Below are 12,965 nucleotides of genomic sequence, written 5' to 3' on the forward strand. Positions count from 1 at the left end.
GCAGGTAGCGCCAGACCACCATATGTTTATCTGATCTAATCTCTATATATATGGCTGCAAATACGTGGTACCCATTGACCCACCTGGGGAACGAACGGTAAGTTTCCTCTCCTATATCGTTTTTCTCACAAGCTGCTGGAAGACTTTTTCTGTCCATCTCCATAAGGGTGAACATGTCCACATATATGCCTTTTTTTATTTTATCTCTAGCACTGGGCCTAATGCCGCACATTAATGCTGAATTCTCAACTCGACCCATGTCCCCGCGCGTAGACCTATGTTAGGGCCTAGGGCCTGTTCGGGCTTGTTTGACTGTTTCCTTAACAGTTGGGATTGAAGAATTTCAATGAGCTTACGGGGTCTTTGGTCTGTTTCGGAGGAGTCATCACTAGTAGAACAAATAAGTGGGCTATTGTTATGTGGTTTGTGTGTAATAGAAAAACACCAGTTCTCGCCAGCAGCCAGGGGTGCAGTCGCAACTGGTACGGCTCCTGTGGCTGGATTTCCTGTTGCTTCGTGTTCGTCGACAGTTCCTGCTATTATTGGCGGAGAAGAAAGCACTTGACTCGAAGTTGGAATGTCCATACTTCCACTCTGGTTGTACAAGTCCTCAGCAGTGTTGGGATAGGCCTGAAATTGTAGTCGGCTGCTGACTCTGCAAATCTGCAATAATAGACAGGTTAATAACTGGTGGTCCAAATTGGTTTCGAATGGTCGATGCATTGTGGATTGCCGCAAGATAGTTGGGGTATCTGTGGATGTGGCTATGGGCCTGGTGTGTGGTGGGATGGTGGGAAATGGCTCATATCTGTCTGGGCGGGAGTCCCTGTGTTTGCGGGGGGTGGGGGGATGAAAGATTGAGAGTGAACTGCTGTAATGTTAGAGATGGGTATGTCATGAAAATCTGCGGGTGGGAAAGGCCATGAGAAGGGTTATCTACACTGGTGTGGTAATAATCAATTACATATTACAATGAAGAGGCCTGTTATTGGTTGAAGAACTGGTCGTAGATGTGTATTGATATGGCTGTGAGCCCCGAGTCCTAGCTGTGTCTGTAATTACACTAGCGGACAATTGAGACAAAAGAGGGGGGATAAAGTGCAGTGTTGAAAGTGGTTGAGACTGTTGCGGTGTCTGGTGGGGGGGGGGGGGGTTGTATTACCAATAAAGAGCTGGGTAAATGCCTCAAGGACAAATCTCTTAGCCGAAAGATCCTATGGGGGGCGGTTGTGTCTGTCACGTCTGTCCATAAAGTTTGCTGCCGGTTTTGGGGGGGAATTGTTAGTGCTCGCGGCGGCCGCGGGTACCGCCGCGACTCTCCGGGGTCTGCTAGTGACGTTCCGGCCGTGGCTACGGCAACCGGGGCGTCACTTCCAGTTTCTGTGTCCCGGTTGCCTGGGCAACAACCGGGACGCTTTAGTATCTCTAGACTCCGTGCTCGGCCAGCTGTTAAACAGCCAGGCACGTGCGCACACATTGAGGCCAGCCCTGCACACCTGTTGGAATCAGCCAATCTAGGCTGATTAAAGCTTAGTCTCTGCTGGTACTTTGCAGATACGATTGGCTGCAGGCTCTGCTATTATTCTACAGCTGAGGACATGTTCTGGACTGTGTGTGCTGATTGGCCATCTGTACTATTTAAGGCAATGAGGACTGAGCCTCATTGCCGGTTATAGCGTTCTGCCCTCAGTCCTGCTGCCTGCTTGTTCTATCTGTTTGGTTATTGCTACCTTGGATTGACTACCCGTGTTTTGACCCCTGCTTGTTCCTGGACCTGAGAACCTTCTCTTCTGACCTTGACCTTTTTGCCTGGATTCCGGTTTTTGCTTCTTTGCCTGTGTATCTGACCCTTCGCTTGTCCCTGGATTTTGCATTTGTGCTTGTGACCTTTGACTTAGGATACCTCTTCACTACAGCCCGCCAATCACTCCACTCCTGGGTACTCCTTTAAGTCTGTATACGTTACTCGACCCTCGGTCGGCCCGCAGCCAAGTCTGTCCCCACCACTAGGGGCTCCAGCGAACACCGGGCCTTCAGAGTAGTCCCCGAGTTTCACTGTACTGGCTTGGGAGTTCCTAACAGGAATAAAGTCTAAGTGATGTGGTAGCAGTGTGCATGTTAGCTAGCTAATAAGGGGATCTGCGTGCTGGTGGAGAATCCCTATAGATCTGAGCTCCCCAAGTAGAGCCCATAGTATTATTTGCCAGGAATGGGCTTGGGGGAAAAATAGTTGTCGGGGAGCAGGACGGTTATGTTCCAACCTTTGTTTATTTGATGCTGACATAGGGGTGAGGGGTTAAATACACTGCTGACATAGTGCCACTAGGGTTGTGGGGTAGAGCTCCCCCCTGCTGGCCAGTTAGTGTAAAAGCTGCTATTAAAGTTGTTGGAAGCAGGGGGAGTGTTGGGGATAGTGGTGGTGGCTCTGTGATGGGAGATACTTCCCCTCGCAGCCACATTAGTACTGCGTCTTGCAGCCGATGGTGCTCCGGAGCTGGGAAGAGATGCTCCCCACTCCGAGGCACATAATTGGTGTGAACTCCTGTGTCGTTCAATTGGAGGCAAAAAGTGCTGGCAAAGCATAATATCCCTGTGAGTTTTCCCCCCGGGACTGCTCGAGGGCAGCACGCTCTATGAGCCCTGTCAATTATCAAGTCAGCATCCGATGCTCTGGGAAGTATCGACTATATACATATACATATACTGTTGCTGCACATTGTTTTCAATCAAATTGGACAATGAATATGCAGAAAGCTAAGTGTAGAGCGGTTTTCAAACTTTTCGTCATTACCAGGCCATGTTCTGTGACTCTCGCACAGGTGGAATAATCACCATCTCAATAAGTAGTTTGATCCGTTCACTGAATGCTCCTAGGAGAAGATCCACGAAACATGCCCAGTTGGCGAGGTCTTGTGGAGAGGGTGAAGAACCACTACTCTGTGGCATAGGCCTGAACAATCTCTAAATTTTGTCTTGGCTGTTTTCATAGCCAAAGGCAATTCTGAATAAATAGTATAACGCTATTGTTTTGTGGTTAAACACATATTTTCATCTGCTTCTCTGCCCTGCAAATATTGTGTTCCTACAAATCAAACAATAACAATAATACTTTGCCAATAGTGAGCGTAGATAGTGAAAATATAAACCTTAGTTAAAAGGAATCCTGATTGAAGAGAGCCACTGTCAATTACAGAAAGAAGACACTTTGCAATTATGTAAGGTACTAATCTAACCTAGCTCAGATTCTGACAATTGGAGGTAAATGCAAATATAAGAGAGTGACATCAGATTGAAGAGAGAGTGCAAAACAGCTGTGTATTCTTCATTAGAACTTAGCTATTGTTTTACACTAAAAGATTTATTTACAATGTTTGTTTAAGTCTTTTCATTAGACATAAGGAGAAGTGAACATGCCAAGGCCAATCTGCTCTCAGCCTGCAGCAGTGTACAGTTATTCTTTCCAAGAACTTGAGCAATCATTTATTATAACATTACTGTTATAACTATTGCATTGTACACTATGTTATTCTGTTGATTATACATGTCCAATATAATTCGTGTAACTTTAGCTAAAATTCATCCAGTTTACAACCAATCAAACTAAAGTATATACTAGCTCTATAATAGAGGTTAGATGCGTATAATAAATCCTTATCCACTATCTTATTTATAGATTTCCACTCCTGCCAGTTTGTTTGTTTTTTATACCATCCTGTTTTGTTTTTATTGATACTTCTGTGTGTTATTATTTGTGATGATATTTTTAGATGGCAGCCATAATAAATATTGACTTTTATTTGTCCTGTGTAGTTCTCTAGTTGTGTATCACTGTACAGTTATTTTTTTACTAGTTCCTTATGTTATAATTTATGCTTATTTTCTTATTTGTCTACAGGGATATAAGACAACGCTATAGCAACTTTTGGAGGGAGTCCACGGCGTTGCAGTCTGTTCTCCCCTGCTCTGGTCTTCTGAGCATGCACAGGGGCAGCGGCTGGCTGGGCTGTGGGGCATCTGCCCCCCCCCCCCCTTCCCCCCGGACGGTCTTATAGTCGGCTACCTTTGGCCGGGTCACTGGGCTATCTGCATTTTTTTCCCTTTAAAATGTCCCTAATAGGATGCAGAGCCGAATATCGCCCCCTGGCCTGCAATCTGCTAGCCAGCTTGTACACAGGGGCCTGCACATGCACTGTGAAGCCCTGTTTCAGATACACTGTGCTTGCACTGAAATGATAGTGGCAGGAACTACCGATGTTACATGGACTGTTGGCAGTAAGGGCCTCCACTTATCTCCTGGCTCCGTAGCCCTATTCTCCCTGCAATGGTGGTAGTTCCACCACTGTTAGTATAGAAATAGAACCTATGTATAAATCGTTAGATGCTTGAAATTTGTTACATATAAAAGTATATTTTCTCCCATGATCTTTTCACATAAGTGTGGTGGGAGCCTCACATCATTAATATATGCTGTTGGGCTCCTTCTGCTATTAAAATCTCATTTGTAGCTCGCTGATCCCCCTCCTCTGATCAGGACATTGCCCCTGTCACATTGAGCCTATCTTCACCCACAAAGGTAATCACGGGAGTGCACAATTCACAGCCTCCCTCTGTCCTCACCCACTTCAAAACTGTGTACACATGGATGAGCAGGAGATGAAGAACTATAACCAAAATGTTCTCTGACCATAGCCATATACACCTTAAAAGGGTCTATTGTTACCAGCAATGTGGTTTTGTAGTTTTTAAATACTCAAATTTCCTATATTGTTAAGGTGATTTTTATGGCAAAACAATTGCAATGTCAATGTGTTTGAAAATGTGCTGTGCCTTTCAGAACTCTGGATAATATTGTTACTATGGTGATAAACTTAGCTTATTCAGGTGTTGCGGGATGACATCATTCACAATTTGAGTTTAGCAATTACACAAATAAATTCTTCAGATACTGTAACTCCTGACTATGATAAAGCTAAAACATTTCATATCTAAATATTTTAATATTTTATTTGGGCCACTACCCTAACAGTATTGAAAAAGTACACTGTACTTGGTCGCTGTTTGAAGAACCATGACAGGTCATAATGTAGCAATTTATAACTATTGGTTTTATGAAGTTATACAAATCAGAAATTATACAGGGCTAATTACACCCCAAGCCGGCCTTATAGTATGACTGTTGCCTACTCCCAATAGACGCAAACATTTTGTGGGCTCAGTTAATTAGAATGCAACCTATCAATTCAGTAGGAAGTAATGACATTCCTAGTGGTGGAAGAGGGGGGTGTACATGGTGGTATGCCCAGAGGAAACCCACGCAAACACAGGGAGAACATACAAACTCCCCACATATAAGGCCATGGTTGTCACTCCTCCCACTGACTTCATTTTAACACTATCACTTTCATTTCCGTTACATTTTTCATACTGCGACATATAAATTTGCACTTCGACCACTGGACATTACTGTATGCAAAAGTGCTGCAACTTACTGCCTCATACACACAGGCATTAAAACAGCATTTAATGCAAGGACACTATGCTGCAGAGAGGCTTTATGGAGACCACTGCTCTGTTCAAAGTGAGGACAAAAGCAGGGCCGGTGCTAGCATGTCGGGCGCCCCCCTGCAAAAAATACATTTGCACCCTCCTTTTTCATAAATTATTTGTTCATTCAATAATGCTTTTTATTTTAATAGAAATCATATAATACACTTTAGTAAAGAGAGTATTATAAATAAATACATTAAACAAGCAAACATGAATTCATATATGAATAATATAAATGAAGAATATGTATTCTTTGTAATAAGATTTTACATTTTTGGCTAATTAGTTTGGTTGTGCCCCCTCCTTCACCACACTCTGCCCCCTTTTCATCCCACTCTCCCTCCTCCATCACCACTGCTGCCCTCTTTCTCCGCCTTCAGCCTGTGCCCCCTCCTCCTCCATCACCACTGCTGTCCTTTTCCTCCTCCATCACACTGTACCCCCTCCATCACCACTGCTGCCCTCTCCCTCCTCCATCACCACTGCTGTCCTTTTCCTCCTCCATCACACTGTACCCCCTCCATCACCACTGCTGCCCTCTCCCTCCTCCATCACCACTGCTGTCCTTTTCCTCCTCCATCACACTGTACCCCCTCCATCACCACTGCTGCCCTCTCCCTCCTCCATTACCACTGCTGCCCTCTCCCTTCTTCTCTTTAGTCTTTTCTTCTTCTCGTCCTCTTCTGTTGGTGTGCTGGCTCCTCTCTGTGCCGCTCCTCACTGAGTGTGAACGGAGTAGAGGGGAGAGGGAGAAGAGCACCACATACAGGTTTGTTTTTGTTTTAGCTTTTTATGCCGTAGGACAAGTGGGAATAGCAAGCAAGCAAAGGTGGAGCACCCCTCAGTCTTGCCCCCCACCTTGCTTACCCCGCTTACCATGTCCTGCTGGCCCTGGCTACATACTTATGTTATTTGAAGTAATGGAAATAAATATTAGCACTAAGAATGTGATCATAAATGTCATTTTAGAGGCCTGTGTAACTTTGACTAACTTTAAAAAGTTTTCCTTAGATGAACTTCATTTTAGCCTGATTTAAGAAAATATTAAAAGCAAATAAAGCCATAGGTGGCATAGGTGGTAGTGGTTCTAGAAGCTTGTCCCCCTTTTAGTATTTGTGACAGGTGTGGTGTAATGTGTTAGCAGAAGTTCCATTCAACCACATGGTTTTGCAGTGCTGCCACCTGGATCTGTGTGAGCTGTACTCTTTACATGTTAGGGTTTCTCCAGTGTCACCCCCTGGCTGGTGAAGCAAACCGCCTGCCTTGTCCAGTTGTCTTAGTGACATTCGTTTGTGTTGGACAAGTCAGTAAATCACATTTGCTAGTGAGTGAAGGGAAAGGTGTAAGAGGTGGTGTTTGAAAAGCACAAGGCTAAATCAGTACGCTTAAGATATGAACACCATACTGTGAAGAACACTAGTGTAGAAAAGTTGAATTCAATGTAAATAAAATATATATTTGCAGAATAGTATTTGACAATGACAATAACCAAACTCCCATGCTGTACTGTTGCGGTTTTTTATATTCTTTCTAATCTTCTTTCTTTCTCTTCTGTCTCCTTCTCTTCTGTCTTCTTCTCTTTAGTCTTTTCTTCTTCTCGTCCTCTTCTGTCGGTGTGCTGCGCCTCTCTGTGCCGCTCTTCACACCGAGTGTCGGGGCGTGTTGACGTCACACTCCACATTTAGTGTGAGCGGAGCAGAGGGGAGGAGGGTGCCGCACACCGCATACAGGTGTTTTTTCTTTCTTTTTATGCTGGCGGACATGTGGGGATAGCAGGCGGAGGGGAGCGCCCCTCAGTCTTGGTGCCCCGGCGCCTCTCTTACCCCGCGCACCGTGTTCAGCCAGCCCTAGACAAAAGTACAATGTCTTTTTGAGTCGTGGAGAAGTGACCATTACCTGCAGTAACACGAGGGACATCAACAGGAACTTCGTGGTCCCCAGAAAGGCTGAAAATTTTATATTACTGCGCCAATAATATATATTTTTTGTTACACAAAACTTGCTCACCAGAAAACTTGAAACCAAATATTCAATAACCAGGTTCATCCTTGTACATCAGATAGTTTTTGCACCTATGGAAGTAAAAGCAGTAAAGAAAATGTGCACTTAAATGCTGTGACATAATCTTGGTAATCTGGTATTACAGCAGCTAACCATATGCGTCACACAGGTTTTGGATTTAAGTGACATTCTGCCAGTTAAGTAGATAAATTAGAATAAAAAAATGCTACAATGCCATTTTCTTTTATATATCAACAGGCAAACAACAGAAATCTGTAGACAACCTGTAGATCTCCAGCTGTTGTAGACTACAGCCCCCAGTAAGCCAACAGCAGAGATGGATAAGAGAACCATGTAAATAACAAATCAGGCTTGGAAAGCCTGTGGCCCTTCAGTTGTTTTGGAACTAACAGTCCCAGCAAGTCCTGACAACTGGCAGGTCATATTGTTCAAATCTATTTTGGCAACTCATGATCACTTTTGATTTCATAGTATAGCAGAAGAATAAATCAGGTACTTGCACACTGTGAATCAATTTGTTTGGGGAAACTTACAGACTAATCTGCAGCTTCCATAACATGTGATCTTGAATGATACAAATTTCTATATGGGAATGGGATGCAACCCCTACTGTAAATGACATGGATATTAGGAGCTGTGACCAGGGCCGCCAAGAGAAATTTTGGGAGCCGGTACAGCAACTTCATGGGCCCCCCTATAGTCGACTAGAAGGGAAACAAACCCATGTGCGCACCGTCAAAGGGGTGTGGCCATACCATTGGAGGTGTGGCTGTGTATCATTGGAGGCGTGCCTAGGAGGTGAAAAGTGCAAGGCAAGGAATAATTTAATATATCCTCATTAGAGGATACAATCATCTGGTGCTACAGGTCTCCCAGCAGCTTTACTTACATATGCTTACTGTGCCCAGCAGCTTTACTCACAGGTAACTCTGCCAACATGCTTTACTTGCACATGCCCCCCCCTGTGCCCAGCAACATTACTCACACATGCCCCCCTCTGCTCAGCAGTTTTACTCACACATGTACCCTCTACCCATATGCTTTACACACACATGCCCACTCTGCCAAGCAGCTTTACACACACGCATACCACCTCTGCCCATATGCTTTACACACACATGCCCACTCTGCCAAGCAGCTTTACACACACACATACCACCTCTGCCTTGCAGCTTTAAACACACATACCCCCCCCCCTCTGCCCAGCAGCATTAATCACACATGACCCTCTATGCCATCAGCATTAATCACACATGTCCCCATCTACGTAGCAGCTTTAGTCACACAAGCCCCCCTTTGCCCAGCATCTTTAGTCACACATGCCCCCCTATGCCCAGCAGCTTTAATCACACATGCCCCCCTCTGCCCAGCAGCTTTAATAACACATACCACCTCCCCATCACATCACCCCGTTCTCTTACATTTTTCTTCACTGCACTGCACACAGGACCATGAAGATATCCAGCTGCCCGCCTGCACTGTGTGTCATGTGACTGCAGCAGTCACATGACCTGGTGATGTCACAGTGACCGGGATCTAGCCCCTGTCTAATGAAGATGGATACAGCCTGTGCGGTCCCTGCATAGACTGTCACAGTGCACAGTATGCGACTTGACAGTCTATGCAAGGATTGCATAGACTGCCTGCCCGACACCACCCCCCTCCCCTTCCGAGGGGAAAAAAAATAAATTAGTAAAATAAAAAAATAAATAGAAAATCTTGCTAGTCTGCAGTGCGGTCCCGAGCCCCCTGGCATACCCAGGCCCCGGTGATCAGTAACCGCCCCCCCTACCCTCTCAGCTTCCCTGACTCTGACCATATAAAAGTCTGTAGCTCACAGAAATATACGGTGACTTTAATTTCGGCATTATAGTAATATGTACATTTACAGTAAGATTATACATCATGCTTTATAATACACATTTTTCTAATTAACATAAAGCGATGACATTAAAACTTATTGTTCATATAGAATTACACAATGTCACGCTTCTATTAACAGCACTGTATTATAACATTTCCAAGCAGTTCTCTGCCTACATTCTCACGTCTTTACATGGTGTGTCATGTAGGCGTTGTTACCGTTTCAACTCATCTGTGCTTATGTCACTAAATAAGGAACATGAAGCTTGGAACTGATGCTTTCACATTCACATAGACAAAAAGTGTTGTTGCTGGAATGACTCACACCTGCTAACTGCAAGCTTCAGAGGAGAAACCAGATCCCTGATGCCATAACTAAATGTTCCTGTTATACTGCACTTTTCACTGTCAGCAGGAGAACTGAGCGATTTCTTTAGGCTACTTTTGTAATATTCATTTATCCATTTTCATCCTTTTCTCCAGAGTGCAGGTGTGGGTCCCTCTTCCCTTATCAATGCCATCATTAATCATTCCTTTTTACGGCTCTGTTACATGAATACGGTGTAATTGTGCTATTCACGAGCTAATTAGCAAGTGAAAAGCACACTTAACATTGTATTCACTGGTTTTAATGGTGACTTTCAAAAGAAACAAACTATATTTACTGTTAATTTCTTTTCCTCAAAATACTTATTGGCAGCCTTACAAATGGACGAGTACCTTCCAGTCTTAGGTAGAGACAGGTAATAAAAGACGCCTCCAGTTGGTATATAGAGCAGCACCTCCTCTTCCCTGGTGTCTTTTCCTGCCTCTAGATGAGGATAGGTAATATGTTTCTTGCTTTCTGTATAGGGGCTTATCTTTATCTAGAGGCCCGGCAACACACTGCTGCCGAAGTTCTGGACAGGCTACCAGATACCATTAGTTACTACCCTCTGCAGTAGGCGTGTTACAATTAAGTTCTCAAAGCAGTCCGAAATTTGGCAAGTGTGCAGTGACATGGTTTTTTTGCACATGCAACAGGTCCAAGTTGAGGACACCAACATGAAGGACGGACTATGCAAAGTGAAGGGCTTTGGCAAGTATACTGTCTTTCCTACACTCCTACAAGGGACGGAAGCACTCCACATACACTATATGGATAAAAGTATTCGGCCGTTCAACCATTACACCAACAGGTAATGTAATGACATTGTATTTAAATATATATATATTAATATGGAGTTGGTCCCATTTTGCAGCAATAACAGCTTCCAGTCTTCTTGGAAGGCTTTCCACAAGATGTTGGAGTGTTTCTGTGGGATTTTGTGCCCATTCATTCTGTAGAGCATTTATGAGGTCAGGCACTGATGTTGGACTAAAAGACCTGGCTCGCAATCTCCATTCCAGTTCTTTCCAAAAGTGTTCGATGGAGTGAGGTCAGGGCTCTATGTGGGCCAGTCAAGTTCTTCCACACGGAACTCATCAAACCATGTCTTTGTAGCCTTTGCTTTGTGCACTGGGCCACAGTCATGTTGGAATAGAAGAGCCATCCCCAAACTGTTGGAAGCATAACATTGTCCAAAATGACTTGGTCCAGTGAAGATTGCCCTTCACTGGAGATAATGGGCCTAACTTAAACCCTGAAAAACAGCCCCATACCATGATCCCTCCTCCACCAAACTTCACAGTTGACATAATGCAGTCACGCGGGTAACATTCTCCCGGCATCCGCCAAACCTAGACTCACTCATCTGACCTCCAAACAGAGAAACGTGATTCATCACTCCACAGAACACGTTTCCACTGCTCCACAGTCCAGTGTCGTTGTGCTTTACACCACTCCATCCGACGCTTGGCATTGGTCTTGGTGATGTGAGGCTTGCATGCAGCTGCTCAGCCATGACAACCCATTCCATTAAGCTCCCGCTGCACAGTTTTGTGCTTACATTAATGTCAGTGGAAGTTCGGAACTCTTCAGCTATGGAATCAGCAGAGCGTTAGTCACTTCTACACACCATGCGCCTTAGCAGTCGTTGACCTTCCTCTGTGATTTTACGTGGTCTTCCGCTTTGTGGCGGAGTTGCTGTTGTTCCTGAACACTTTCACTTTCTAATAATATCACTTATAGTTGACCGTGGAATATCCAGCAGAGATGAAATTTCACAAGACGTCTTATTGCAAAGGTGGCATCCTATCACAGTACCACGCTTGAAGTCACCAAGCTCATCAGAACGACCCATTTTGTATCTGTTAGAGAGCCGCCGCGGCCACGGGCACCGCCGCGACTCACCGTCCCTCTCTCTGGCGTCCCGGCCATCGCTATGACGACCGGGACGTCACTTCCGGAAGTCTGGGCCGACTGTTACCAGGGCAACGGTCGGACGTTGAATTAAGATTCTATGCGCCCCGGCAAGTCTGGCAGCCGGACGCATGTGCAGAGAGTACAGCCTGCGGGCTGATTAATTAATATTGTAGTAATCAATCTGGCTCTTAGGGTGATTACCGGGCAAAGCCCAGATTGGTGGATTCTTGTATTTAAGGTAGGGAGGGCTTAGCCTCCCTGCTGGTTATAGTGCTTCTGACCCAGTCTTGCTAACCTGCTCCTGTCTGTTGTACCCTGTCCTGTGGTTACTCTGTTGGATTCTCAGTGTATGACCCCCTGCCTTAATTTTAGACAATGCCTGTTTGCCCGTGACCCTGACCCTTTGGCCTGTACCTTGGACTCTGCTACCTTGCCTGTGACCCCGACCTTTGGCGTGTTTATGGACTACCCTGCTTGCCTGTGACCCTTGACCTCTGCTACCGTCTGACTATCCGCTGCTTTCTATCCAGCCTCCTGGCCTGCTGCTACGGGCTTACATTACCAACTCACACTACACCTGGAGTTAAGTCCTGGTGGCATCTGAGTACCAGTGAGCACATTAAGCTCTAAGGGAAAGGCGGCTGCTATAGGTGAAAACCTCCGCCATCTAGTTCTGTGGGTTGGTGATCTGACCGTCAGCCTAACAGTATCACAAATGTTTGCAATTGGAGACTGATGGCTAGGTGCTTCTTTTTATACACCTCTGGCAACGGGTCTGATTGAAACACCTCAATTCAATTAAAGGTGTGGCCAAATATTTTTGTCCATATAGTGTACGTGTAGTCAGCAGTATGGCAACTTAATCCACCCTCAAACAGCCGAAGAGCACATGTCCTAGCTAAGCCCTTCACTGGGGTGCTTTGTTTTTGGATCATTAGTCAGCTATTTAGTAATATTCTCCCTCTCACTATTGTCTCTGGAAGGAAAGATAATAAAGGTCCACATCAGATCGGTGACAAACCTTTATCTGTGGATCATAAAGGGATCTTTTATTAAACAGATAATAGTCAGCTTGTAGGAAAGAATATTCAGCTCCCTGAACATTCTAAATAATGATATCTGATTAAATCATTTGTGACTAAAGAAGATTTACATGCTGCACAAGAGAAGGGATAAAAGCTAGGTTCCAGAAAAGCATGGCTTTAGATGAACTACCGGGTTATTCTAAATAGGCCTCTTTGGAGGACCT

General features: G+C 44.9%; 1 long non-coding RNA gene across 1 annotated transcript; it reads right to left on the bottom strand.

Moving 5' to 3' along the window:
• Nucleotides 1–6,195: 6,195 nt before the first annotated feature.
• On the bottom strand, nucleotides 6,196–9,059 carry LOC142109326 (uncharacterized). Its single transcript, XR_012680338.1, has 3 exons — nucleotides 8,991–9,059; nucleotides 7,555–7,619; nucleotides 6,196–7,394 (listed from the first exon to the last, which is right to left on the bottom strand). It is a non-coding gene; the product is annotated as an uncharacterized LOC142109326 (long non-coding RNA).
• Nucleotides 9,060–12,965: the final 3,906 nt, after the last annotated feature.

This window comes from Mixophyes fleayi, chromosome 1, assembly GCF_038048845.1.
Source record: "Mixophyes fleayi isolate aMixFle1 chromosome 1, aMixFle1.hap1, whole genome shotgun sequence".
NCBI lineage: Eukaryota > Metazoa > Chordata > Amphibia > Anura > Limnodynastidae > Mixophyes > Mixophyes fleayi.